The sequence below is a fragment of the Vigna unguiculata genome, chromosome 5 (assembly GCF_037176805.1).
Source record: "Vigna unguiculata cultivar grain cowpea cultivar isolate G323 ecotype 2 chromosome 5, ASM3717680v1, whole genome shotgun sequence".
Classification (NCBI taxonomy): domain Eukaryota; kingdom Viridiplantae; phylum Streptophyta; class Magnoliopsida; order Fabales; family Fabaceae; genus Vigna; species Vigna unguiculata.
This window is the reverse complement of record NC_140796.1, coordinates 28,157,075-28,163,188: the sequence shown is the minus strand read 5'-3', so window position 1 is coordinate 28,163,188 and position 6,114 is coordinate 28,157,075.

The window sequence follows — 6,114 nt, the reverse complement described above, 5'->3', positions numbered from 1 at the left end:
ACTCCAATTTCAAGTACATAATTCAGTCACCAACTTATGCTAAACGAGCTCAATCAGGAAATTCTCTAACTCCACTATACACAATTCCATTCACTCATGCTTAACCACTTTAATACATTATATTATCCTTCCACCATTATAAATTTTCCTACCAAGACCCAAGGTCATCTACTCACTATTCCAATCGGTTTATCCTCTTCTGCCACCATTTCTTATATCAGAATTGCTGTCAGCGCTAAAGTTTTCAGTACTTATTTGACATCACTGCTTCACAATACTTTTCCCACATCAAGTGCCATTTACACCATCGCTATGTTCCTATTCCTTTACTCATATAATCTAATTGAATTGAAATTCATTCCATTTTGGATTTACCATTTTCCTCTCTGCCAGTCACCACTACAGGCTTCTTAAAACCACCATGATTAATCACTGTCGCCTGGCAGCCAATGAGATGCCGCTAGGCGGTGCATCAGATCATGGTACGATACCCAGATTTCTGCACCCGCGTATAACACCGAAATCCCAGAATTTGATTCAGCATTTACTTTTAACAGAATACCACCAATTCTACATGGTTTACTAGACTCCCTCTCGATCTTATTACCCATTATGTGCCATAAGATTCCCAGATACATCATTATATATTAAAGATCAAACATTCATTGAATTCCTTCATTTGACTCCTAATTCCTCTCACCTCCATCCCTAATGGTAATTCAAATCACGCCAACAACAGGAATATCATGGTCTTTTATAACTCCACAGATATAGAAGTTAATGAAGAATCAACACAACACAAATTACACAAAATTGCAAACAAACAGTGACAGTACAGTACGAATTGCCTGGCGGTTCAGTCTCGCCACTAGGCAGTTCATGGCAGAACCCAAAACTTGAGGTAAAATTGGTGTGCTGCTTGGCGGCACCTTCATGCCCGCCAGGTGGTTTCGGGGCGAGAACCTAGAATTCGCAAAAAACAGCGTGATTCAGCAAGGTTTTCATGCAATTCAGTTCATCCAATTCACAGTACATTATTCACGAATCACAACAATTATAAACAACTCCCCTTACCTGGAATTCGCGCTCCAATTGGCCCTCTAGCTCTCGTCCTTGGGATGTCCAAAAGTTTCCCTTTTCTTCTTCACGCAAAACTCCACTCTACCTCTCCCAAAACACCAAAAAGTCCTCTGCAATCCACTCTTGCCAGTACTCTCAACTGCAGTCCTGCCAAAGTAAAATTAGGCAAAAAGAAAGTTTTAGTTTCGTTCCTGCCAAAGTTTGAACGCGTGACCACTCAATAACCAAACAATGGCACAACCAATTCAACCAATTCATATTTGTGAAAATTCCTAAAATTTTAGGATTTCAAATATATCAATAAAATAATGCACAATTTAAAATAAAACAAAAATTTCATACATAGGACTTGAACCCAAGCCTTCTCACATAATAAAATACTCTCAACCACTGGAGCTAGTACTTCTCCACATCATAGCATTCCACATTAAATGCCTTAAAGGCTTCTACTACCCGCATTTATTAAATAATTATTTAATTAACTATTTAATTTTCTAGGGTCTTACAAAGTTCATAAAGTTTGGTAGGATAACATGTGCCAAATTTATAATTCAGATATACAATAATATTGATTAGGATATTAACTTGTTGTTACAAGACACTTTTAAATGTATTTGGATTGTTAATGATGTTATATTTTATAAAATGGCTTAATACCTAATTTCGTCCTTTAATTTTAGTGAAATTCTCAAAAAGAACCCTAGTTTTTCAATTGTCCAATTTGGTCCTCTAGTTTTTTAAAAATGTATTAGTTGGTCCTCTCCGTTAATTTGATCTAAACGCCATTTAGTTTTTGTTGAGATGGCACAATGTGTATGAAAAATTGACACTTGTTTAAATGATCAGTGGAGATTGTGTAGGTGACGTGCCATCCCTATATGAAGGAAAGATGTGAATGTTGCCCTAATTCATTGAACACCTTCATTTTCATCTTGTTCATGCTTAGGGTTGAGGTGAGTTATGGCTAGGTCTCCTTCATCTTCCTCTTGTTCATGCAATGCCTCAACGATTCAAAATGATAGCATTCCCTCTGGTGGATCTAGGTCGAGGTGCAGTAACCCTAATTTGTAATTATGGAGAATTTGTAGTGTTGAGAACGACAGGACGGTAAAGAATGGGGGAAAACATTTTAGGGTTGTCCTAACTATAAGGTAATGTTAATGAAGTTATTCTTTTGTTGTTTTTTGGTTTGCTTTGTTTTACCGTTTTTGTAAGCATGAGGTTATGTTTTTTTTTAAATAATAGAGTGGAAGCTCAGATTTTGTTGGATGCAATTACTTCAAATGGTGCAATGAAGATGTTAGTGACGAAAGGGATTGTACTATTTTGAGACAAAGAAAGAAAATATGTAATATAGAGAAAGATCTTAAGGTGTTAAAGAAATGGGTTAAATTGTTGAAAGGGTTGGTTTTTATTTTTGGTATTATGAATGTGATCCTACTAACAATGGTATTGAGAATTCCATAAAGAATGGGTTGTATGAATGTGTTGTAGTGATTGTGTAGGTCCTGTCGGTGTTCAAGGGTGTAAGTGATGTTGCATATTTTAGGTGTAGTGTGTACGCATTAAAGAATACATTATGCGTAATTTAACTCCTATAATGTGATTGTGTATGTAGAAAAGGTTGACAATATCTTATGTTGAGAATATCTTATGCATAATTTAACTCCTGTAATTTAACTCATTACTAAAGTTGAGAATATCTTAAAGTTGTGCCTATTTCGAGTAAAGAAATTTGACACTACCACAATTAATTCCCCATGATATGCATAAAATACACTTCCTAAAACAAACACATCCAAACTATTCAACTCTGGAAAGAAATTACAACTCCAATGGAATTTCTATTGGTGATATAACACTGTAAAAACACAAGCATATGTCTGCATACGTTCAAGCTAACATTATGAAGCTAATTTAATAACAAAGAATCACATTATGCAGTAAACAAGACAGAATAAGGTAATTGCGTACAATATAATTAAGATCCATAAAGTTGCATTGCCTGAAAGGTTCCACAAGTAATAAAAGCCTTTAAACAGTATATTACTTGTCCAAAAAAAAATGCAGTATTCAGCATACATTAACAAAATACACATATGCAGTTGCCTACCAACTACATTAACAAAATACACGTCCCAAACTTGCTGTTTAAAGAACTACATATGACCAAATTTAAGTTTTCCACGCACGACTTCTTGTTGGTTGTAATTTATGCCTCATGGTGGATGTGCCTCATCTTGGGTTTGAGGGAGGCTGAATAGGAATTGGTTGAGGTGGTATTGATGTTTGAGAAGCTTGTGTAGTTTGAACTGGTGTTGGTTGTGATCCATTGGCAAATTCAGTTGTTTATTGTGTTGTTCTAATAGACGATGGACCATTCATCTCACTTTGTGCAGGTGCTGGTGTCACTGAAGTATTCGGTTGAACCACTTGAGAAGGTGGTGCTGACTTAGGAAGTTGAGGGCCTCGTTTTCTGTTGTGACCCAATTCCTTACAAATTCCACATATCTTGCACAGACCATATTTACTTAACTCTTTATGATTCTTCTTTATCTCTCATGCTTCAAGTCTTCTATTCTTCTTTGGTTTGCCAGGTAAGGCCCTTTTAGATGGAGGCAATACGTCAGTAAAACCAGTTTCTTCCCACATATGCATACCATTAATAGGGTAGATGATGGAGGAGTAAATTTCCTCATATGTTGATTTCCTAAAGTACACAGGGATGTAGTCTGCACCATCCAAGTTAAGAAACTTCATGGCTGCTATTGCGTGTGAACACGGTATCCCAGTCAGTCCCCATTTCCTACAACTGCATTCACCATTATCTATGTTGACAACAAATTTCTCTCCAATGCATGATGTGTGCCTCACTTCAAAGATCTTATTTGCGGACCAGTTCTCATATGTTGTAAGGGTATAATTAATCACCTAGAATGTTAGCAATAATGGAATAAGTTTAACGATTATTGAAGTACCTTGGAAGCCAATGTCGTGAATTTCTAGCTTCTTCTTTAAATCTGGCCAATATTCTTGGACAAATAGAACCTTCATATGTACTTATCTTCAACCTATTCTGCCCATCTTCGCATGACGTAAGTTTGAATTTCCTCAAGCATTGTTATTATGGGCTTACTCCTTGATGTCACAATAAGACTGTTGAATGCTTCACTCATGTTATTCACCATTGTGTCACACAAAGCTGTTTGAGTAAACCTTGATCTTGACCGATACATGTTCAAAGAAATTAACATGAATTTATCAAAATATACTGTGGCAGCACAAAATTTAATTTAGTAATTGAAACTTACCTTGGGGGATTTGAATAAGATATTTGAATGTTTCATCGTTTATGTCTATCTTTATCATTTCTCTTTCCCATGCCTGTGGGTAAGTGCATTTAGCTACCTTCCACATCAAACGCATTAGATTTGCACCAGGAAATCTCTTCCTAAAGTTAGCATATAGATGGCGAACACAAAATCTGTGACTAGCTCCAGGAAGAAGTGTCTCTATAGCTTGCACGAGACCCTATACAAAAATTAGTACATTAGTGAATGCCATTCATGGTTATAAACAAATTTAAATGGTTTCAAAAGAAGATACCTTCTACTAGTCTGAGATGAATGTACACAAACCAAGAATTTGTGGTCCACCAAGATCATCAATCAACAAATCCATGAACCAAGTCCAAGTTTCCTTGTTTTCTACTTCAACGACAACCCATGCTATTGGCATTATCTGGTCATTAGCATCTATTCCAATGGCTACCAATAATTCACTTCCATATTTACCTTTCAGAAAACATCCATCTAATCCAATGATAGGGCGACAAGAGTTGAAACTGTCTTTGCATGCCTTCAAATAGATGTACAATCTAATGAATGTAGGTTCTCCATTATTTTCTTCAACCTTAACCTTAGCGGTGGATCCTGGATTTGATCTTATGATCTCATGTGCATAGTCATAAATCCTTTTAAATTGTTCTTTCCATGAACCATCAATATTTTTAGCTACTAATGCTTTTGCCCTCCTAATTGTATTATTAGACACTTCTACATTCCACTTCCTAACAACCTTATTGCGTATATCAATTGGTTTCATATTTGGATTTTCAATTATTGAGTTTTCAATCTTCCCACTTAACTATTTAGAAGTAATTAAACCAACATTAAATTATTTGCTGCATTTGTGGTTATTGTCAATTTTCCGTAATTGCCATGTCTTAATTGGGGCCATATACCCACAATAAGCAAACCAATTACATTTTCCTTTTTGTCCAAAGCATTTCACATTAACTTTTTTCCTATCATTTTTCGTGATCTTTAGACTTCTTCCACTATGCACGCCATATATTCTAATTGCATTTATAAATTCAGCCTTGTTTCCAAAATATATCTCAACCTCCCATTCATAATCAGCCATACTTTTTGGCATGGTAAAGGTTGGAAAATGCTCATAACCTTGTATGTCGTCTTCTGAATCACTATCACACACACTGCCCAACTCTTCCGACTCTCATTCACCACCAGATCAACCTGAATCATCATGACTAACTTTCTCATCCTCTTCATCCATTACTTCTCTGTCAAAACCAACCTTGGCTTTCCCTTTTTTTCTCTTTCAGGAGGCACTCCCACAAGGCACCCTAACAGCATCACCATGTTCTTCATGAAGAACTTCCACCTCCACAGTATCCTCAATATTACCATGAACCTTGGCTTTCCCTTTTTTTTCTTTCGGGAGGCACTCCCAAAAGGCAACCTAACTTCATCATCATGTTCTTCATGAAGAACTTTCACCTCCCCACTACCCTTCATATTACCATGAACATCTTTAGCAACCTCAACCTGAACCTAACTGACACCCTGAACCCCACCTTCACCCTCAACTTGACCCTGAACTTGACCCTCACCCTCAATCACAACAGCAACTCCACCCTCAACACTAGCACCAACTCCACCCTCAACCCCACCCTCAACCTCAACAACAACTCCACTCTCAACCCCACCCTCAACTCCACCTTCAACCTCA